The sequence below is a fragment of the Pan troglodytes genome, chromosome 4, assembly GCF_028858775.2.
Source record: "Pan troglodytes isolate AG18354 chromosome 4, NHGRI_mPanTro3-v2.0_pri, whole genome shotgun sequence".
NCBI classification, from domain to species: Eukaryota; Metazoa; Chordata; class Mammalia; order Primates; family Hominidae; genus Pan; species Pan troglodytes.
This window is the reverse complement of record NC_072402.2, coordinates 145686600-145711642: the sequence shown is the minus strand read 5'-3', so window position 1 is coordinate 145711642 and position 25043 is coordinate 145686600. Positions and strand designations below refer to the sequence as shown.

General features: G+C 37.4%; 1 protein-coding gene across 1 annotated transcript in view; it reads right to left on the bottom strand.

Annotated features, from left to right (window-relative positions):
- SPINK5 (serine peptidase inhibitor Kazal type 5) overlaps nucleotides 1-25043 on the bottom strand; it is a 215166-nt gene that overhangs the window by 164274 nt on the left and 25849 nt on the right. Inside the window, exons 2-3 of the mRNA XM_063811577.1 lie at nucleotides 24898-25015; nucleotides 12786-12898 (exon numbers count right to left, since the gene is read on the bottom strand). The gene's annotated coding sequence lies outside the window, so the exon portion shown is untranslated. The remainder of the gene's footprint in view (nucleotides 1-12785; nucleotides 12899-24897; nucleotides 25016-25043) is intronic.

Sequence of the window (25043 nt, the reverse complement as noted above, 5' to 3'; positions counted from 1 at the left end):
CAACAAAAGAATATCCATTATCCTTTCATGTGTGTACACACACATACATGAATATATATACCTATATTCATGTATTTTTTTATGTGTCTATGTATATATGTACATATATATATTCTTGGTACTAGTGGAAGAAGTAAGGATACTCCAACATTCTCAATGTATTACTAATAAGGATCCTCACTTCTTCCATAAAGTGTATTTTGGTAGTGGGTCATACAGACTTCTGTAGGTTAAAATATGCCTTATGTGGTCTATAATTAAAAGCTTTCTTTATTTATTCTTTGTGTAAAAGTCTATCTCTGCATCACATATCTATGGCTGAAGGATAGGCCAGACAATGGCTTCATGTTTGCATTCATTTTTTTTCTAAATTATCCCTAGAGAGTAGTACCATAAAGATCATATACTTAGGCATAAGACAGACCCAAGTTGCTAAACTTCTCTCAGCTCAGTTTTCACAGTTGTAAAATAAGATTAAACATACCATTTTGTTTGTTTTGCCTCGACACTTAGAAGAAATAAGGACCACATCTGGATTAGTAACTGGGAAATAAGAGGAAATAAACAATTGGCAGACTCCTTTCTACTTCTCAAAGCCTAAATCGGAGGTTTTAAACTTATATGCCACTGTTACAGAAAATTAAAAGATAGATAGTGACTACAGGATTTTGGTTAAGTCAGATTTACCTTAACTATTTTCATTACTAATGAAATTATTATTTTATTTTTTCCTTATTTGGAATTGTTTTAAGAGGGGTAATTCTCTCTCTCTCTCTCTCTCTCTCTCTCTCTCTGTCACACACACACACAATTCACTCCTCACCATTTAAAGAATAGCACATTTATGCTTAGCTAATAGCTGATGTGGGGAGCTTACCTTGCAGCTGATAGCCAATGTGATATATAAGGGAAAGGCTAAAAAATTAGTTAAGTGCCCTGGTTCTGAACTGCCTGCGCTTGACTCTTAGAACATCTACTTACCAACTCTGTGAAGTCAGGCAAACTCTGCACCATATATAAAATACAAAATGGAATAGTAGCTACTCACAGAGATGTTATAAGTATTACATGAATTAATATATATAAGAACTTAGATTAGAGGGTGACATATAGTTCATGTTCAATACATTTTAGCTATGATTATTGCATAAGTTGTCTTTGAATGTATGTAGTGGCTCATGCCAGTAATCCAGCACTTTGGGAGGCCAAGATGGAAGGATCACTTTAGGCCAGGAGTTTGAGACCAAACTGATCAACATACTGAGAACCCCATCTCTAAAAATAAATAAATAAATACATAAAAGTGAAACAATGAATGAACACTTTATTGAATGTTCAATAAAAATGTCCATAGTTAAATATAGGCCACATATGTCAGGCTTCACCAGGATGTAACAACAAAGCGAGGTTATAGTTCCTTCTTACAAACAAATTATAAAGGGACTAATGATTCTCTGGTCAAAAATCAGCCAGGTATTTCTGAGATTTCCCCCACTACTGCTATTTATATAGTTAGGAAATGGATCTTGTGGTTCTTCACCCTCAACATTTTATCAAGCCAAAGTCTCTATTTCCAATGACCCAGGGAAATCATCCCTTGCTTGGACACAGTTATTGTCCAAAGATCACCACTGCCATTCTTTTCTGGCATCAGCTGGAGAAGGTGAATTCCTTAAACTGGCTTGTCTTTCCTACTCAAAACATTCTTGAACAAAGGCTTTTCTTTTTGACTAGAATTTACTGAAGCTTTGTGGATAATGAAAGGAAGGTGCACTAAATACTGAGAATAACTTTAAAAGGCTCTTTGCATGGCAGATTCTGCTTAATCTGAGGGTCATCTACAGTGCCATCTCCTCAGACAGACCTTCCAGATCATCTTCCCATAACAAATCTTTCTGTTGTAATTTTCTCCTCCTCCTCCTTTTCCTTCTCCTTTTTATTCCTTACCATAACCTGAAATTACCTTATATATTTCTTTACTTGCTTATTTGTATTCTTGTTTTAGAAAGGGAATTCTTCTCATTTTTTAAGGTTTCTCTGGGGTCTCCATGGCTAAGAGATGGTCTATTCAGTTAGTTGGGGAGCCTAGAATTTTATTTTTATTTCTCAAACCAAAGGCATTTCTGCTAGACAGACATCTGGCAAAATTTGAGGAAGGCAAGAGAAAAATCAACAAGAAAACCAACTTAGAGAGAGTAAATGCAAACTTCATAATAAAAAGTGGGAAATAATTACAGATGCGAAAGTTGATTATATGAATTGAGTCATTCTTGTCAAACCTAACTGTGAAAGCTAAAGCAGCTCCATATTGGGTGCTGAGCCAATATAATGGTCAGTCATATTACTATGTTGTTTCATTTTAACAGGAATTTTAAAAAGTTTATTATAACCTATAATACACTATACTGTAATCTCAATGAAGACAGACCAGTCTGCCATGTTTTCTATTGAATCTGCGTCACCTACAATTCCTGACATCTTGTAATATTTATCTTCAATAAATATTGATACAATGGACAAGCAAATTCCGAAGGCCCACTTTTCCGTTTAGTGTAACTTTATTCATCAGCCCTTAAACATCTCTGTATTAGGCAGAATAATGGCCCATCAAAGATGTCCATGGCTTCATCCCTGGAACCTAGGAATATGTTAGGTTACATAGCAAAGAGAATTAAGGTTGAGAATGAAATTAAGTTTGTTAGTTAGCTGACCTTTAAAAAGGAAGATTATCCTGGATTAACCAGATGGGCCCAGGGTAAACACAGGGGTTCCTAAAAGTGGAAGAGGGAGGCAGAATAGAGAGAGCCAAAGAAGGACAAATGTAAAAAACTTATTTTAATGTTACTGCCTTTGAAGCTGGAGAAAGGGGCCATGAGTCAAGGAAAGTGGATCACTTCTAGAATGTGGAAACAGATTCTCCCCCCAGAGGCTCCAGAAAAGAAGGTACCCTGCTGATATCTTAATCTTAGCCCTTTGAGAGATCTGTGTTGAACTTCTGATCTACAGAGCTATAATAGTTTTGTATTGTTTAAATCACTGATTTTATGGTAATTTGTTACAGCAGCAATACAAAATTATTAAAAATTTTTAAAAAGAAAGGGAGTTCTTGTTCATTTCCGAGTCTTCAGAGCTTGGAATAGGGTATGCCTCATAGTAGAAAAACAATATACATATGTCATAAGAAAGAGTGACAAAATCAATTCATTCATTAATTAATGCGCAGACCAGGTCTACCTTAGAATGCAGCTAATTTTTGTTCATCTTTCAGCTATCAACTTGCACATGACTTCTGGAAGCAAGGTCCTCCCTGACCCTCTAGACAACGAAAGCTCTCCCTGTAAGATGATCCCCCTGCACTCTTTGTTTACTTTAAGTCATTCGTTTAATTATTTGTCTCCCCTGCTTATGGCAGGACATGAGTTGTTTGTTTCATCCCACATTCTGCCCCCAACTCCTAGAAGGGTGCAGGCCATATGATTGCTACTTAATAAAATTTAATCCCATAAAAGAGTTATTAAAATACAGTTGTGCACCATATAATAACTTTTGGTCAGTGATGACAGTGGTCCTATAAGCTTAAAACGGAACTGAAAAATTCCTATCACTGGTGATATCTTGATGATCCTGACCCCGTGTAGGACTAGGCTAATGTGTGTGTTTATATCTTAGTTTTTAATAAAGTTCAAGAATTTTTAAAAGTTTCATTTAAAAATAGAAAAAAAGCTTTTAAAATAATGATATAAAGAAAGAAATTATTTTTTACAGTTGTACAATGTGTTTGTGTTTTAAGCTAAGCATTATTACAAGAGTCAAAAAGTTTAAAAATTTTTTAAATTTACAAAAAAAAGTTACAGTAAACTAAGGTTAACTTATTATTGAAGAAAAAATATTTTTATAAACAGTGTAGCCAAAGTGTACAGCATCTGTAAAGTCTACAATAGCATACAATAATGTCCTAGGCCTTCATATTCCCTCACCATTCATTCACTGACTCACTGAGAGCAACATCCCGTCTTGCAAGCTCTACTCATGGTAGATGTCCTATATAGGTGTACCACTCTTCATCTTTTATATAATATTTTTACTGTACTTTTTCTATGGTTACAGGCACAAATACTTACCACTGTGTTACAGTTGCCTACAGTATTTAAGATAGCAACATGCTGTACAGGTTTGTAGCCTAGGAGCAATAGGCTATACCATACAGCCTAGGTGTTTTAGTAGGCTGTGCCATCCAGGTTTGTGTAAGTGCACAAGCATGATATCGTTCAACGACACATTTCTCAGAATGCATCTCCATTGTTAAGTGAAGCGTTACTGTAGTATTCAAAGTGATGATGATATTAACTCATTTCCGGCTTAGGAAAATAAACTGCAGCTCACTGCCAGCGCTCACTTAATTTTACATAAACACGCTCTTTGAAGCTGAAGAAAATCTGACTGATTTTCAACATGAAAATAAAATATAAAAACTGTTCTTGGAGTTATTTCTAAACAGAACTTGTCTCTAATCCTAATGTAACATCATATGCATTTGTGTTACATTAGGATTAGAGACAAGAGTATTCTCGGGGCAAATGAGAAATCTTAATTAATGGAAAACGCAAAATTGAAATTTTTGTGAAGAAATCATTCTAAAACAAAGTTGACCTGTCCAAGAGACCACACATTATTTTTTTCTTGACTCCTTATATCTCTCACTCTTGAGTCAGTTTGTTCCCATCATTACTAAACATTACAAATTATTTCACTGCACTTATAAGAATCTTTCAAAATAACACTCAGCAATAAATGCATCATTTTAACCAGTAGAGTACTAATGCCTTCCATTAACAAATCTAATGACTAAGAAAATAGTTTCCCCATGTGTACTTTCACATTATTCTGTAAGGGAGAAAAATTATAATAGTCAGTGCTTCTATTGTTTCATCTGGTGTCATCAGGAGAAAGCTGCATTCAAAGTGACTTGTCTAACCAAGTCAACCTGCCTAGGGCTTCTCAGCCTTCAGGAATGTGAGGATAATAGCACATTCCCACCTAACTTTTCATGGCCAAAGTGGGTGAAGCAGCCATTCAGCTGTTTTGGTACTTAAGCTTTAAATTCTAGTTTCTATATATGTTCACACGACAGAAAACAGCACCATTTAATTAAATAAATAAATATCACAATTTTGAAGTAATTAACTGTAACTGTGGAAAAATCACTCAATTTAGAAGCAGACTTTGCTTTTGGTTTGAAGAAAACTGCCATAGTAAGACCTGTCATAATACGCAACTCTAGTTGGCACCATCCTTATCACAGTCCATGTGCATGGTGTCCCCTGTAAGCATGGAGCACCATAGCCCCGTGTGCCAGAGCCAGGATTAAAATCAAGCTCTTGAACCTAATGCTCTACCACTTGCTTAACTGGGAAGTACAGCACAGATGCAAAAATATTAACTAGTATTTTCATAAACAATTATAAATATCAAAATAACTAATTTTATTTTGAATTTCTTGCTTAGGATACAGTATGCTAACTAAATATAATTTAAAAGAAAAGTCTGGTGATTAAGTTTATCAGAAACACTAAATCAAAAGAAAGACTATTTAGTCAGGCTTGGGAGAATCACCAGAATAACCCAAATGAGGAAGAGTGTAGAAGGCTGGCTGAGTTTAAATGGGCACAGTGGTACTAGTGCCTTACTTTTTAACATCATATCACGAAGCACATTTATGTTCTGTGGGTTTACAGTACAACAGATACAGAAGCAGCAATATCACATGTGCTTTTTACAAAGAAATGCAGGTTCAACTTTTATCTTTAAAAGGATATATATCCTAAAAGAATCCCTTCACTGTTATGTCTTCTGAGTAAAGCTTCTATAGTCCAAGTTTCATGAAATTGATGTGTAACTTAAAACACCTTGGCCGGGTGTGGTGGCTCACACCTGTAGTCCCAGCACTTTGGAAGGCCGAGGAGGGCTAATCATGAGGTCAGGAGTTCGAGACCAGCCTGACCAACATGGTGAAACACCGTCTCTCCTAAAAATACAAAAATTAGCTAGGCGTGGCAGCCCATGCCTGTAATCCCAGCTACTCAGGAGGCTGAGGCAGGAGAATCTCTTGAACCTGGGAGGCAGAGGTTGCAGTGAGCTGAGATCATACTATTTGGGTGACAGAGTGAGACTCTGTCTCAAAAAAAAAAAAAAAAAACCTTAATGTGAACTTCAAATCTTCTCTTTTTTGTTTCCTTAAAAATAATTCAGATCATCTTAATAATAATAATACCTACTTAGAGTTATTGAGGGCGTACAATGTGCCAGGCCCTGTGTTACATTGATTACCTAATCTAATCCTCCCAGATACTTTAAGAGTTAACTAAATTATGATTCCATTTTACAGATGTAGAAACTGAGGCACAAAGACATTATTTATCTTACCGCATGTCACACAAGCTAGTTAAGAAATAAAGCTGGATTGAAACAAGGAGGTCCACACTCTAATGCCAATGTTCTTAAATGAATTAATATTTTAATAAAAGATTAATTACAGAATCATTCCTAAGAACCGACCCCTCCAAACTAAGCTACTTAATAGTCTTTGGAAACAGGCTATACTTGAGCCTTTGAGTTCTCTCCACATCACTGTCTCTTTCTAAAATTTGATTTTCGTGAATTACTTATTAGAATACTTCTGTAATTCAAATTCTAGCTCTGGGTCACCTTTCCTTATGAAACTCAGAAGTATTATTCTCGACCTTTTTTCTTCAGTTTCTTCTTGCATGCCACCTTGGGTTGTAGTTATTTCGGGACAGACATCATAGCCCTCTCTGTTTCTTCCAATGCCAAGAACTGTCATTATTCTAAGTAGTCATTTTATAATTATTTGTGGAGCAAAGAAAATAGAACATAGAACAGAAACAGAAAAGCAGTTGGGCAACAATTTATTTAGTTAATCAAACTATAAATATTTCCAAGGTTTTAAAAGGAAGGTACACCAGCCCCATAATTACTAGAAGAGGCATGACTGTTCTAACAGCCTTGACTCAACCGTCCAGAATTCTCCCTTCCCTTGGAGAATTCTCCCTTTGTTATCTGCTGCCATTTCTGTGCTCAAAACCAGGTGGACTCTGCTTCTTCCTCCATTTAAAATTGTGTCTCTCTTTGGACCAAAATCCTTTTTCTTATGATGTTAGTGTGAAAAAACATCAGAATTATATTTTCAAAACGAATATTAGTCTATGCCAAATAGTGCAATAAGATAATAACTTTAAGAAATAAAACTAAACAGGTTTCCAAAGGAGAAATTTCTGGTTCTTAGCTATTAAAAATAGAAAACTATGATAAAACAAAAATATTTGCCACTTTATATACATGACCTCATCCCAGTGAGAATGATATTATTTTTATTTCCATTTTGTATTTTACAGAGAATTTAAGTAACTTGCTGAACTACACATGGTTAGTGGTAGAACTGGAATGTGAATGCATATTATCCTGTTTTTAAAGTCACTTCTATTAATTATATGTCTTAGAGTCTCCCAACTTCTTCCCAAGGACAGTCCCAACCATGCTTATGAGTCATTTTCCGTCGGCCCCTCTCCATGGGCGCAGTGCCATTACCTCCCTTGCTCATTTCTCTATCTTGCTTCATTACTTGAGTGATTTCAGAAGAGATTACAGAAAACTTTTTTTACTCCTTTGTTTTGCTCATTCAAAATTCCCAAAACAGAACACTTGAACATTGCTGGTGGAAATGTAAATCAGTACAATCTCTATGGAAAACAGTGTGGAGATTTTTCAAAGAACTGCCATTCAATCCAGCAATCCCACTACCAGGTATCTACCCAAAGGAAAAGAAGTCACCATATCAAAGACACCTGCATGTGTATTTTTAGCACAGCACAATTCACAATTGCAAAGATATGGAATCCACCTAAGTGCCCATCAACTGATGAGTGGATACAGAAAATGTGATATACCTATACCATGGAATACTATTCAGTCACAAAAAAAAAGAACAAAGTAATGTCTTTTGTAGGAATTTGGATGGAACTGGAGGCCATTATTCTAAGTGAAGTAACTCTGGAATGGAAAACCAAATACTGCATGTTCTCACTTGTAAGTGGGAGCTAAGCTAAGCATATGAAAAGACATACAGAGTGGTATCATGGACATTAGAGACTCAGATGGGACAGGCTGGGAGAGGGGGTCTGGGATTAAAACCTACTGGTTATAATGGGCATTATTTGGGTGATGGGTGCACTAAGAGCCCAGATTTCACCACTGGAACAGTTCATCCATGTAACCAAAAACCATTTGTACCCCTAAAGCTTAGAATGTTTTAAAAAATTACATTCCTAGAACCCATTGGCCTGTTCCATTTCTGAAAGAAGTCAGGAAGAAAAGGAATAATCAAATTCTGGCACTTCCTCCACAAAGCAAGAGAGGCAGACTCAAGAAAGGATGTTTCTTTCTCATACAAGTGAGCATCTCTTTGTACCATTCCAGGGACTGTCACTCAGGCAAGAGTCTCCATCTACCCACACATATGCATGGAGTGGGTTTTATTATTGGTAATAATGACAAAAACTAGCATTTATTGGGGTCTCCTTTTTCTCAGTACTTGCAAAATGTTTAATATTCTTTACCTTATTACTTTTTCACATCCACACTGTTAAATAGATATTGCTATCACCAGTTTGCAGATTATCATACAAATTAAGCAATTTTGTCTAAACTCACCAACCCTGAAAACTGATGTTTGAACACTGGTCTTTCTGTCTGCAAAGCCCTGGTTGCGAACCTGCTTCCCATATTGCATCTGATCCCACCCCATCAAAATTTTATTATTCAAAATTTGAATATAACACTGATATAATGCAAATATGTACACACATGCATGCACATAAAATCATCCTATTTATACATTATGTAATTTGATACCTACAGGTATTTTCTTACAGTGTCTTTCAAGTTTCACTTAGCAATGTTGCGACCAAGCAAGCTGTATGAATTCCACAAATAGTATTGATAAGAAGATGCAATTCAGTGGAAGCTTTATTATTATAACTAAAGTGTTCATGGCTTTTTATAGTTTATAAACACTGTCATCTAGTTCTCATTTGATGCTTGTATCAACCATGAATGTGAAATTATCACATTTTGCAGAAAAGATACAGCTTCTAATAATCAGAAAACAATCTGAAGTTAGAAGCTAGCAAAACAAAGACAGGGGAATTGAATCTTGGCTCAAACTTCAAAGTTGGGGATCTACATCACTTCCCACTGCCTCTTTTTATGTATTTCATGGATTCTTCCCTTATCCTAAATTATTCTCAGTGTGGTTGCTGATCGTGGTCATCTATGAAGCTGAACATTTCCCCAGATAGAAATCTCCAACCAATTCTATTACTAGAATGATTTTACCGGGATATAGTCCTTAATTTTTTTCCTAAGTCTTTCACTTCTCAGTGAAATGCCTAGATACAGCCCAAGGTGAAATGGAGTGAATAGCTCAGTGCCATCTATTGCTGAGTCAGCTGATGCACGGTCTATGGGTCTGCATGACTGAAGGCAGTTGATTCCCAAAGGCAGACCTCTTCATCTCCTCAGCAGCCCCAGGGCTGAGTCCAACGAACCAGCACATTGTCTGGGATGGCCTTTAGAGTGCAGAAATCTTGTTTGCCACCTTTGTTTTCAAAGTGGAAGAGACAGAAGGATAGGAAGCTTTTTCCATCTGAAACCCTGCATCAACAGTCTTTTGCCTGCATGTTTTCTGATTACATACACTCATATGAATGAGACATTGGGCAATGATTTCAAGACATAACTTCTTGTGAATTAATGTTAACTCCTGTTACATTATTTAGCATTAGTGTTAAATAACTACCCAGAAACAACTGCAATCCCAATCCAGTTAAGCAAAGCCATATCTGAGACATATACACCATTCTATACTATAGCACTACCAAGAGTGGTGAATAAGCTAGATAAGAACAAGATAAAAGCCTATTCTTTATGTCTCATAGACAAAACCACCATCACAGCCTACCTTCAGTACTGTATTAGCCTCCAGGGTATTCTCTGTGCACATATTTGACCCCTACAATCTAATCTCCAAAGACCAGCCATGGGTTATCTGAAAGCATAAATCATATCGTCACTCCCCTTCTTAGCAATACCCAATGGCTTCCCATTACTCAGAATAAAATCCAAACTCCTTACAAAGCCTGGTTGCTTAGATTTTATTCAGAGAATGTCTTAGATAAATACTTGGAAAATTCAAGATCATAAGTCCATGAACAGACAGCAGAGGAAGATATTCCTGTAAAATACTTTGATTTGGGGGAAGACCTGAGAACAGCAAGAAAAGGAGATGTTCACAGTGAAAAAGGAAAGCTGGGAGATAGTCACCCAAAGAAAATAATATGTTCCTTATGGAGATCTGAAGAAAAGCAGTCAAAGTCTAGGCTGTGATTAGGTTTTTATCAGAAAGCAGGATTATTTAGCTCAAAAGCAAGCATGGAGCTTTATTCGGTTTATTTTTAAAAATATTTTAAAGGATTATTAGGATTATGGCATCTTCAAAGATGAAGAAAATTAAGAATAAGCTACTCCAAGATCCTTAATTCATATACATGGAAAGTAATTTCCAAACAGGAGTGAGTGTTTGGAAATTACTCTGTGCACAGAGTAATTGCTCCAGTTGTGCAATCAGTGGGTGGTATTTATACAAAGAGGACTGAGTTGCCTGGGATCTCTCATGAGGTGGTGTCAAAGCCAGGACCAGAACTCAGGGATCCACACTCAGACTCAATGCTTTCAAACAATATGTTATGAGGAGCTAATTAATTTTTTTTCCTTTTTTCTTTTGTTTGTTTTCTATTCATCACAATTTAATGCTTTAAATTAAATGAAAATATATTCACATATGTTAAATACAAGTCTACATTTTACCACTGTTAGATTTAAGACATAAAGATACTTTATGTCTTATGCTTATTCTCAATTCTGTACTTACTACACTGCAGACCAGTAACAGTTTGTGGATCAGCACCAATCTGTAGGCAGCACTTTGAGTAGCACAGCTTTGCATGTCCTAACCAACCACTCTTGCAGGTTCATGAGATGCTTCTCCATAGCAAGTTGATGCTTAACTTGCATAAGCACTTACAAAGCAGACTGCTGCCATCTCCAAAGGCGGTCCTTTCTTCTTTGGATATAAACCTCACCATGAACTCACTTCCTCTGAGAAGCCCAGAAAAAGAGATACTGACCCTAGAAGTGACTTTAGCCATAGAACAGAAGGCCCCTCATGCTGAGTATGTTGAGCAACTGAAAAACACTCAGAATGGCCAACCAACAATAATGGCATATATATATATACTTAGTGAGATATCAATAATTTTCTTAGACATTTGTTTTCTGCAAGAAGAATGCATCGAGAACATATTACAACCGCTTTCCAAAATTGCCTTGTGGTATCCTTCTGTCTCTATTGGCACTTCTCAGCCTCTCATGCTTCATGTTTTTTTTCCTCATAAAATATCAGCACCAGCATATTTTATCTTTGCTTGTTTTTCTGTGCCCACCAATAATGGCAATATACATACTATCTATTTTTTATCAGGTACTATCTTAAGTGCTTAACACACATTTATTTATTTAATCTTTAAAACAACCTTGTGATTTAAGTACCATTAATATCCCCACTGCAGAGATAGAGAAACTGGGAGAAAGTGAGTAGGTTCAGTTTTGAACTCAGTGAGATTGAAACACCTGTGAGATATTTATGTGTGGATATTCAGGAGCCTATTGTACACAATCCTGGAACTCAGAAGAGAAACAACATTAGAATTAGATACTAGAATCTTCAGTTGATGGAATAAAACCAGGTGGACTGGAGGAGATTTCTTGGAAGTGTGCACAGAGTAAGAAAGGGACCAGAGCCCTAAAGAGCAGCAAACACATCATGATCTGTCACTGAAGGCTTCACATGAGTATATTTGCTGGATCCTTTGCAGTTGAACTGTTTACTGAGAGTGTCTGTCCCTCTATAAAGAAAAAGGAGCTCAGAGTCCACAATCCCTGGCATGCAAAAAGGGCAAAGAGGAACTGTGTCAGTGATAAGGAAGGGGTGGGGGCTGGAAACTATGCTCAGAAGGAACAATGTGTGTCTGCGGAACAATGGGGAACAAAAACAACAGGGCAAATGCTCCTTTAGTCTACAGAATTCTGAGGGGTTTACATGGGGGGCACTGGATAGACTTGTTCTTTGTGGTTCAAGGAGATGAAACTAGGACATGTGGGTGAAAACTGCAGAGAAGCATATTTCAGCTTGTATGAAGAAGTATTTCCCATAGCCAGGGCTCTCAGTGTGGAACTGGTTGCCTGCCAGTATCCTCCACTGGGAAAAGGCCAGTTTCCACTTGAGAGTGAGACAGGATGTTTCCTCTCTGTACCCATGAGAAACCCTCACAGCCATTCCCACGGTTATGAGGAAGGATGTGAGGACAGAATAGGGATTTTCCTGGTTGGGCAAGAACTATGGGACAATAGCTGTGTGGTTCTCAAACAGCTCTTCTTGACAGTGATGTGGGTGATGAAAAGGCCAAGTCTCGGTGTCACAGCCAACAATAGTGTTCACAGAGCAATGGCTTTTCAGTGCCGACAACCAGTAACTAAGTGTCCTCTCAAAACATAAGAGGAAAACTCTCGTTCCAAGTCCCTTGGAATTCACTGAAAAGCAAGGTTGGAATCTCCAGGTTGGAAGGACCTCAAAGCACTAGCTTGGCTCTTACCTATGTGAGAATCTCCCTTGCAGCATCCCTGATAAATGTCCTCCTGGTCCTGTTTACAAATCTTCAGTGATGAGCTTTCTGCAAGGCAGCTTTCCATGGTTCAAGAGTTCTCACTGTTATCGATGAAAAGTAAAAACAATAGTTCAGATTTATTGCATTCTCACTGTGTGCTGAACACCGGGCTGAATACTTTCCATGTATTGAAATCTTGAATCCTTGCCACAAAATTATTAAACAGCTTTAGTGTTATCCTCATTTGTCAGGAAGTGAGGAAATTAAGTATCACCATGTTAAGAATGTGTTCAAGGTCACACAAAGTGATAGAACTGTCTTTAAAGAATATGATTTTCACAAAATCACTTCATTTGTAACATGTCTGAGAATCACCTTTACTATTTTTTACCTTTTTCTTTAAATTCTCTTTTATTACCAAAAACTTAAATACCTACTTTTAATCATTTCTTATACATCTGAAATCACAAAATCGGTGTAGTTGTGTATTTTTCTCTAAATATGTGTATTAAAACAAGTTCATAAGTAATAAAAAGCTACAAAATGTTCATCCACATGCTAAGTACAAATATCTAAATGCCATTTTTGTATGTACCATATTTTGGTAAACATTACTCTAAGGTATATTTCTTCTCATTTTTACATATTTATTTTTAAACCCAAACCTGATTGATTTTGTGGTAATTTTTCACTGTTGGTGTTAGCTCTGCCTTGTGAGCTTGCCAAGGAAAAGTCTTGGCGATCTTGGAAAAGTCCAAGGCTGGTTATAGAGTGTCTAAGAAGATTGTCTATATCCCCATTAAGAATTCTCCAGGTGTGGCAGGGCATGGTGGCTCACGCCTCTAATCCCAGAACTTTGGGAGGCCGAGGCAGGCTGATCACTGGAGGTCAGAAGTTCGAGACCAGCCTGGACAACATGGTGAAACCCTGTCTCTACTAAAAATACAAAAATTAGCTGGGCGTGGTGGCTCCTGTAATCCCAGCTGCTCAGGAGGCTGAGGCAGGAGAATCGCTTGAACCTGGAAGGTGGAGGCTGCAGTGAGCCAAGATCACGCTGTTGCACTCCAGCCTGGGCAATAAGAGCGAGACTCCGTCTCAAAAAAAAAAAAAAAATTCTTCAGGTGTGTCATTTTCTGTTCTTTTAACTTCTTCCACAGGGAGGTCTAGGTTCCACTAGACTCCCCTGGGCTGTAACTTTTGCCTGAAATACTCTATTTTGTAAAGTAGCCACAGTTGTTCTATAAGGGCATATACAACCCTAGTTATAGAGCCCAGAATCTTCGCGTCTGTATCCAGAAGCTGCTTCCACGCGCAGGCTCAGCTCCATCTGGGGCTAGGGGCAGAATACACATCCTAATGGAAGGATCATAGTCTCAGCCCAGAAGACAGGAGCCCTTTCCCATTCCTGCCTGTCCTTTAGCTATCACATGAATTATGGGAGTCTGAGTTCACTAAACTAAAATACGAATATAATAATTCTTGTCCTGCCAGCGTCTCAGGATGGTTGTGAGAATAAAAATGAGACGATGGATTGTAGATTTTGTAAACCGTGAAAAGTCATAGACATTAGTCATTGTTGGGGCAGACTTCATGGCCTAAATACACCCTTACTTACCTCCTTGAGTGATCTATAAACCCAGGACACTTTCTAGCTCTTCTATAAAATATGAAGTTGGAGAAGTGGTATGTGGATAAGACTCAATGATACTCACATAATTTATTAGGTGAGGAACTGCTGTGTGTCAGTTGCTATTCCAGGCCTTAAGATACAATGTTGAATGCGGGAGAGAAGCAGAGCTGATATTCAACCAGTAGAAACTAGTGGACGTACTGAGTGCTACAATATTTAAATACTTTCATACTAATAGATGCATGCCATTTCCTTGAGTCTTATAGTTCACACACATTACCTTATCTACTCCAGCCCCTCACTCAGAACTTCCAGACCTCCCCACAAGCCAGCAACTGAAGGGTTAAAGTCCAGACTGCAGCCCCCACCTGCTGCCCTCCACCTGCCCCCACCAGCAGACTCTGTTCCAGGACTTTGCCCACCGTCAATTATGATTGATTAGTGCCATGTTGCACTGGTTGTTAAATAGTTTGAATATCACTCTGGGAGAACAGGTTCCATTCTATTGAGAAGAGATAGTAAACAAGTGAATGAAACAATGCATAATTCAATTGCAGACTATGATAAGAACTATAAAGAAATGAGTCGTGCTGGGGTGGAGAGGCGAAATCTTAGATAGCATGATCAGGAAAGGTCTCCATGAGGAAGTAAGATGTGAGTTGAGACAGGAATGGGAATAAGAAAACTAGAGCCAGCCATGCAATGATCCAAGGGAGGAGCATTGCCACAGAGGGAAGAATAGGAGCAAAAGCCCTTGGGCAGGAATGGGTTTGGCAGGTATGAAGAATAGAAAGACAGCCCATGTGATCAGACGATAATGCAGGTTGCCCAAGGTAGGCATGGCTGGAGCATTTGTGTGCTGCAGTCTTTGGTAGCCTGGATTTTATTCCAAGTATGAGGAAAAACCATTAGAATGACTTAAATATGTTAAAATGTGGTTACCATATTTACAAAATACCTTATTCTGAGAAATTCAGGTCTCAGAAGGCACTCTCATATTGTCCCTCTACTGCAATCGAGAAACCTGAGGCTGATTAATCTTCTGCTAGGTATATGTGGCGGATGATAACAAGCCATTCACCAGCCTAGAGGGACCAACCTATAAGGGTCTACAGCTTAGGGACCTTAAGAACAGGAAATTACCAATTGGGAGAAACTTTAATGAGGACAGGCAATCTTTTGGGACACTTTAAAACCAGCCTGGAAACAAGGTAGCCAAGACTTTATCCTTTATCTCATCTGATCTTCACAACAACCAGGTCAAGTGGACCAAGCTGAAGTTATCATTTCCCATAAGTAAGAAGTGTCAGATTCCATAAAGAAAATTAATTTATGTTTAACAGAGCCATGGGCAAAGATTATTTCACCTATTTTGCTGACTGAGAAAGCAATTATGAAAATTTGCCTGATTTTACATGCATTTGTCACAGCTGGACTAGCACTAAAGTATAGATGCCCGGATTCTCGTTGTCTCCGCGGTGTCACTGTATCCTTGTGACATTCAGGGAATGGGGAAATTTTGTAACTTTCATCAAGTCAGCTAAGGAACAACCCAGCCAGCTTCCCACAAACTACTTAGGGCATTCAGCCCACACATGCCAATGAGTATCTTGTCAAGCGCTCTGAGAATTTGCATAGTTAGTGTAGAGAGAGTACATGTATATGCACTCAGCATGGCATACTACACGTCAGTGAATTTTCATTCCAAACCTTAGAGCTGACTGAAAGCTGTCCAGAAAATTATCTGTGAATGGGTGCCAGCTTGCCAAAAATATTTAAACTTTTAAATTACAAACCAAATGGTCATAAAGGGATGAGGGAAAGACAGATTGACCAGGAACAAAGAGATGTCTTTTTGTTCATTTTACCAGAGGCCCCTAAGTAACTGTAGCTCTAACCTGTGAGTATCCCAGAAAATACAAAAGAATAGGACCATGCATTTTCATGGTCCTGATGCAGCATCATCGATTAGAAGAGTTCCACACAAGGACATGGGAGAAGGTTTGCCCCTAGGATAGGATACAATATCAAGGTGGCTTTTCCCACACCTTGGCAATGAGAATTCCCTTAGGAGCCTTTTCCCACTGTGTTATTCCAGCTTCATTCCCATTCAGTTATATCCCTCTTACTTTACCCCATTTCATTCATGCCTTTTACTTACTTTGATTTTTCCTATCCCTCCCATTAGTCTGCAGTGTTTTTGAGGCAGCAATCAAGTCTCCAACTTTCAAAGTACGAAGCATGATATTTTTCATAATAGATGCTCAGCACGTTTTTATTTAACAAAACAGAATATAATAATGGCTACTGTTTATAGAGCAATGTGTGTCATTTGTGATGTTAGGTGCTCTTTGTATTTGATTTGATTTTATCCTTATAACAATTGAATGATGTAGGTGTCTTCATCCTTGTTTTACAGGGGAGGAAACTGAAGCTTTGGGAAATTAAGTAACTTGCCCAAGGTCACATAATTAGTAAGCAGCAGAGTTGGGACTCAATCCATATTTTTTTCTGATTTAAACATGGGGTAACTTACGCACTAATCTAGGCTGCCTTCCTGTATTGACTATTTTGTTATAAAATTGAAAGAGAAAAGCTGGAAGGGTGAGACATGGTTAGACAAGCAGTCACTTGCCTTCAGGAAGCTGGACGAGTTGAACTGCCAAGCAGAGTCCACATTCTTGATGTGTACCTGGGTATTAGAGGGCAGACAGGTACCTGTGGGAAGAACTCATTTCAGACCTTAAGCTAATTCTCATCCCCTTTTAATATGAGACAAAAAAACTAAAATGAAGCTGTCTTGTGTTCAGGTGTGCTGTGTGCTAATCCTATTCTCCTTGGGAGAAGAGGAGCAGTAGGAGATGATTTCTACAAGTCATTGCCTGGCTTTGCAGACAGATTGCTGAGTCAGAGGGAGTTAGCTGAAATTACAGAAAGGCAAATGGGCAGCTTACCCTAGGATAATGCAGGTCTATTATTCAGCCTTTCCTATGAGTTACAGAGCAGGATGCCATCACAACAGTGAGACTGGAGGTTTAGTGACAGTGGGGAGATATATTGGTAAAGGTGTACTATGCTGGTGCCTATTTGGAAATCCAAGATCCTGAAGTTGCTGAAAAAGTTATTTAAATGAATAAGCTAAAGACAGAACCCAAGGGGTATAGCACAGCAGAATAAGCTCTAATCATGAACTTAGGATATTGTGCCTTTTAATTTCAATGCTGGAACTAATTTTAAAAATCATGTAGATGAATAATGTTTTGAAATGCTAATTAATACGGTTCTGTTTCTCGAATTTGCTTCAACCCTTGTTCCTTTTCTCATTCAGTCAGCTAAGTATTCTTCATCAGTGCCTTAGGGGTGAACTGACAGCAGAAAGCAGAGTCAGTTGTTGGCTTTTGAGTTTAGCAATACAGATATTACGACTCAGCTATGAAAACATGAGATTTTGAGAGAATATGGAATAAGAAAAAATGTTCTGATCTCAAAGACAAAGAATGGAGTCCAAAGCTTGGGAAGAAAGATATAGAAGAAACTTAAAAGTTGGTTGGAGAAAGAATAAGGAAACATAGGCAGATGGACCATGATGACTGTATTGAATCAGCATCCAGGGAATGACCAGAGTCCATTTGACTGTACATCATCTGTAGCTCAGAACCTAGGGACAGCAGGCTTTAGACATGAAGTCTTATGTATTGCCTGCACTGAGGAGCTATGATGAGGTCCCCTCTTTGACAAAAGTCAGCACCTAGCCCACTGGTCATGTATCAGGAGTGATAGCCATTCATAAGCCCACTCTTAAGCGTGTTCTGTTGGCATCCACTTACCCTAGAATTGTCAACTCTTTATCAGCATCCTGGGACAACTGTATACCTATGAAATGGACACTTACAAGGGTGGTAGCATATAACAAAAAGTCCTTTACTCATATACATAGGTGGAAAAAAAGGAAATTATCTAGGGGTTTTTCTGTGTATTTAGCAGCCAAAAAAAGTTTCCATTTGCAGTACACAAAGTAATGGCTCCCAAAGATGTGGGAGAAGAAGTCCCTTTTGCCATGTAAGGTAACATATTCTTAGGTTCTGGGCCCTAAGAATAGGTATAGGCAATCAAATTTAGGATACTCTGATAGAAACATTACTTTGGATTATCCTGGAGAGTTCAATATAATCACAAGTGTTTTTATAAAAGGGAGGCAGGAGAGTCAGAGTCAGAGAGGAAGATGTGACAATAGAAGCAGAAGTGACAATAGAAGAAGAATTTGGGGTGACCCAGAGCCATGAACCAAGAAATGTTGGCAGCCTCTAACAGCTGGCAAAGAAAAGGAAACTGATTTTCCCCTGCGACCTCCAGAAGGAAGTAGCTTGTTAATAATATGAAATTTTGAACCCTGTTCTATGTCTACGAAATCACATTATCTCGATTTGGGCCCAGACTTTGTCGTGTAAAACTGTCCAATGTTATTGTGATACTGCCTGCAGCCTGTGCACAGGAGGTTTAAAAAAAAAGTACTAACTCTAAATCGACAAATCACTCACCATGACCATTATCACATTCAGGAATTTGAATGGTCTTTTACCACAAAAACATCAAATTGTCATTCGGTTTCACAAGATCTCATCACATCTTGAAAAAAAATAACAACTTCCACTTACTGAACATATATATTCTAAGACAATCAGTGTGCTGATACGTTCATACTTTATGTCATTTAATCTTACAGTCATTCTATGAAATAATGACTAATGAACATATATATTCTAAGACAATCAGTATGCTGATACTTTCGTGCTTTATGTCATTTAATCTTACAGTCACCCTATAAAATAATGACTAATGTTATAATCTATAATTTTTTAAGTTCTAGAATAATTAACTGCAGCTGGATTAAAAAGGTAAAAATATAGTTTATATACAATCTGGAATGCAATTGAGTGGCATGGAACAGACCTCAAAACCAGTTCTATTAATTCCTGCCAAGACACAGTGAGGCTTCTCTTCCATGTAATCCTTCTGTTGGTGTTCACGAAACATCTCATCGTCTCCAAGGAGCCTTAGAGTATATCTGACAAACAAAAAGTTATACCACACGGAGCCAGTTCAATAGGGCTGAGCAAAATTTCGGTCCCAAAGACCTCTCACTCCTAGAAGACCATGAGCAGCGCTCTGGTGCTGCTGTCAGTGGGAGGCCTTTACAGGACATTATGAGGAGAGCTAACGTAACTCAATGGCATGGATGATTTGTGACACTGGCCCAAATGTCTAATGTGATCCCATGATCTGCATTCGATAACTTGACTCCCAGCTCACGGTCGATAACATCCTTCTATTGGCAGTTGATGAGTCACAGTACTGATTCCCCTCTGTCTGCCTGGTTCCTCCAGGTATGTTGAGCCCTTGGCATGTTGGACCCCACCAACCTCTTCCCTCAACATTGCCTTTCCTCCATATCTTAACCTTTAGCCCTTGTAATTTTTATCTGGTCTCAAGGGACAGTGCAGCGTATTTTCCAATCTGTTATTTTAGCATATGTTTTATGTTCTACTTTATTCTAGATTTTCTGGCCTTTGACTCTAAAAGTCAAACGTTGGGTATAAGAACGATTTTTCTCAAACTACTCTCCCAGTCTTGGGTTTCAAAATCCTGGCAATATAAGCTAGAGGTGGGAGCATGAGGTACAAGGATGTGTGGAAGAGTAAGAAAGGAACCACATAAACAATATTTCAAAACATGATTACTATTCATAATCCCAGGGCCATACAGGCAATAAGAGATGAAGGCAGGAATCACATCCACATCTCTCTGATGTGGTCTCTCTGATGTGACATCCAGTCCATCATCAGACCTCTCTGACTAGCATGCCCAACTCTAAATCACTGCAAATTCTACTCAAAGGTCCTAGTCTGGGCCTATGGAGCAGCTTTGTTCCTTCTTTCTCAAGATAGTCATTTGGATATTTGAAAAGAACTATTTTGGCACCTGAGCCATCTATAAGCTAAATACCATCTAACTCCTCTACTGTTCTTCCTAGACATAATGTTGTCCATCTTTTCATCTTCCTGGACCTTCTTCTGGAAGTGCACAAGTTTTTGTGTGTCTCTCTTGACTTGTGACTTTCTCAATCAAGCTGCATCATTCCAATTAGGGAGGTCTAAAGTTAACTACAGACACTTTCCCAATATCATTGTTCCTGGCACCACACTTCCAAATTGAAATATGACTGTACCATGCAGAACGTGTATAGACTTCTACTGCATCTTTCTAGGAAATATTTCCAACCTCAGAGAAGGTGCTTGGGATCAATTGAGGATATTCTTCAACCTCTCTCTAGAGCAAAAATGCACTCCTAATGCCATAGCATACCAAGATTTATACAAAGACTAGGAAAAAGGTTCTGCATGTGTTATGTAGTAATTGGTCCAGCAATAGTGAGAATCTGAAATTACCACAAGTGCTCCTTATGTCAGAAGCCCCAGACTGTAAGGCAGCAGAGGATGGGGTGGGCATGTCTGCAAAATGACGGTATACCTACTATGTACCCATTAAAATTAAAAGTTTGAAAAAAAAAAAGTACAGTACAAAGAGCAGGAGCCTGTAGCTGATTCTGCAAAAATTTCACTTTGGGCCCTTGAATAATGATTTTACCTCTTTTGATTTTATTTTTCCCACTTGTAAAACAATAGGATTAGGACAGAGTGAGGTTTTTAAAATACTTTTTTTATTTTTATAGCTTTAGAGGTGCAGTGGCTTTTGGTTATATAGCAGCAAATCTTGAGATTTTAGCGCACTCCTCACCTGAGTAGTATATGTTGTACCTAATATGTAGTTGTTTATCCCACAACCCTCTAGAGTAGTTTCTTAAGGTGTTTATTTACTCACTGCAATGAGGAAAACATTTCTGCACATGAACACCAAAAATATATATTTTTTACTTACCCATAAATTATATACATAAGCTACGCTAACATATATAGTATAAAACATACCACAAATAAAACTTTTAAAATAATTTGAATTTTGGCCAGGCGCAGTGGCTCACACCTGTAATCCCAGCACTTTAGGAGGCCAAGGCGGGCGGATCAGGAGGTCAGGAGTTTGAGACTAGCCTGACCAACATGGCGAAACCCCGTCTCTACTAAAAATACAACAACAACAACAACAAAAATTAGCCGGGCATGGTGGCGCGCACCTGTAATCCCAGCTACTCAGGAGGCTGAGGCAGAATTGCTTGAACCTGGGAGGCGGAGGTTGCAGTGAGCTGAGATCGCGCCACTGCACTCCAGCCTGGGCGACAGAGCAAGACTCTGTCTCAAAAATAAATAAATAAATAAAATAATAATAATAATAATAATTTGAATTTTAAAATATAATAATGAGTGTAATATATTTTATTTTATCCCAGTGAGTCATCATAAGCACCTAGAGCATGGAGTGGCAAACTTTTTCTATAAAGGGCCAGGTAGTAACTACGTTAGGCTTTGCTGGCCATATTCTTTCTCTTGTAAAGATGATTTTGTCTGATGTTAGTATAGCCATTTCAGCTTTCTTGTGGTTGCTATTTGCAAGACCTATAATTTTCTATTCTTTTACTTTCAACCAATTTGTATCCTTGAATCTAAAATAGTATCTCCTATAGGGACCCCTTATACATGGTTGATGGGGATGTAAATTAATATAGTCATTTTAGAAAACAGTATGAAAGTTTCTCAAAAAGAAAAAAAAAAATTACCATATGATCCAGCAAGCCCACTTCTAGGTTTATACCTAAAGAGATTGAAATCAGGATCTCATAAAGATTATCTGCACTCTCATATTTTATTGAAGTGCTATTCACAATAGTTAAGACATGGAAGCAACCTAAATGTCCATTGATGGATGAATGGGTAAAAAGAATGTGGTATATGCATAATGGAATATTATTCAGTCTTATAAATAAAGAAAATGCTGCTATTGTGACAACAAGGATAAACATGGAGGACGTTATCCAAGTGAAATAAGCCAGGCTCAGAAAGACAAAGACTGCATGATATCACATATATGTGGACTCTATGAAAGTCAAACTCATAGAAGTAGAGAGTAAAATGGTGGTTACTAGAGCCTGGGAGGGATCAGGGAATTGGAGGGTGGATGGGAAAACTGGATATGTTACTCAAAGGGTACAAAGTTTCAGTTGGTTAGGAGGACTGATTTAAAACTAAAATCTAAAACAAAAAAACAAAAACAAAGTCTCCTAAACACAGCAAATAACTGCATCTTGTTTTTTATTTGAGTTTGACAATTTTTGACTAAACTATTTAATCCGTTCAAATTTAACATTATTATTGATATAATTGGATTTGCATCTACCTTTTAGCTTGTTTATTTCTCTACGTTTCATGTCTTTTTGTTCCTCTATTTCTCCTTTACTGCTTTTTTTTGCATTGAGAGAATATTTTCTAATGTAATATATTAATTCCTTTAATTTCTTCTACAATCTTTAATGGTTTTGTTTTGTTAACGGCTGCTCAAGAGTTTACTATACATATTTTAATTATCACAGTCTACTTTAAATTTATACTACCATAGCTATTGTACTTATTGTTGTATGTGTGTGTGTATATATATAACATTATATAACATCATACATGTTACAAATGTTACATAATATATGCTACAAATCTAACAATATTGTATTTTAATTTTTACTTCATATAATTTTATGTCTATTAAAGAAGCTGAGATATGATGTCTGTTGCAACTACTCAACTCTGCAACTATAGCATGAAAACAGCCATAGGCAACACTTACATGATGAACATTGCTGTGTTCCAATAAAACTTTGTATATAGGCACTGAAATTTGCATTTTATGTCATTTTTACATCATGAGATATTCTGTCATTTTTTTCCAACCACTTAAATAAGTAAAAACTACTTTGGCTCACAAATTATATGAAAACAGTCAGGGGCAGGATTCAATCTGAGTGCATAGTTTTCCAACCACCTGGACATCGGCAATTATACTTTAAACTCTTTTACGTGACACCCTGAGGCTACCCAGACATATCACCCGGCCAGCCATGGTGGTGAAATAAGGTCAGAGATTGGGCTTCAGTGCCCTATCTTCATTTCATGAAGATTAGTTGTACTTATATTTTGTTTTGTTTGTCAGATTGGAAATATTGCTTAATAAAATGGAAGGAAAAAAGAAGGGAGAGGGAAGGAAGGAAGAGAGCAGGAAGGGGAAAAAAGAGTAATCTCAAATGTTCTCTCTAGATCTGACATTTTACTACATTCATGTAAAATAGTACCAAATCTTTAAGAACTCTACTAAATTTCTGTTATTCTGGAAATATGAATATTTGTATATTAGGCAGTATTTTCATTTATCTCTATTAATGTCTTTCTGAACTTTTAAATCTAAGTTTATTTTCACACAGAGAAACAACATTAAGGAAAGGGAACAGATTTTCTACACCTGGACATAAAGAACTAGGAGAACTGAGATCTTTTAGCACCCTCTTGTGTCCATAAGTAGTGATTACAACAGCCTACCCCTCTATTAATAACATCTAAGTTCTCAGATAGTGGGATAATATTCTTGCAACAAAGAACTAGAAGTGATAACAAGGGTTTGCCAAGGCTTATTTGTACTTATCTGTTATATATGAACATATCTTCTACAAATAACAGTTCCCTGAAAGGAAAAACACTTCCTTTCTTCCTTTGGTTTAAATGCTACCCACTCTTTAAAAAAAAGTTTACCATCAACTTTAGCTCATCATAAATATCCTTTCTGCATAATTAAAGCACTTGAGATTATAGGTTTCAACATCAGACATGGGTTTGATTCTTAACTCTGCCCTCTATTAGCTGTATAACTCTCCGCAAATCAATCAACCTTCTCTTCTAAGTGTTTATGCAGCCGTTTATGAATGAATGGAACCCCATCCGTATCAGCATAGTTGTTTCACCTGTGACTGAACTAAAAATCACTTTGACTTAAAAGTTAGAACTGGAGACACAAACAACAAAATAAAGAATAGACAAATTGCACTTCATCAAAATTAATAACTTTTTTGTATCAAAAGACACTATCAAGAAAGTGAAATGACCACCTACCAAATGGGAAACAGTATTTACAAATTATACATAGTGGATTCTTCTTATTTGTGTTATTTGTAATACTCAGGTTCTAAAAGTCACTGCAGACATTGAATTAGCAAATATTGGAACGTTGTTCCTAGAGAAATATACACATATTTATATACACTCTGTGTGTGTGTGTGTATATGTATATCCCAACTATATATATATTTGCATTATATATTTACATTTTATATATAATGTATATATATTTACATCATATATAATGTTTGGATATATATCATAGATTATAATCTTATATCCTAAAAGTAACTCATTTTGGTAGACTCAATTTTCTTTAATTTACAAAAGGGGAAACAAGGTTCAGAAGACATAAGAAACTTACCTGAGGCTGCCTCACTAACAGGTCTGAGTTGAGACTCAAACCCGTGCAACTGACCCCACAGCTGAAACTTTTTGCAGTATACTGCACTGGCAATCTTCTGGTAATCTCTGTATGAAAGCTGAAACAAGAAGATAGAGCAATGCCTT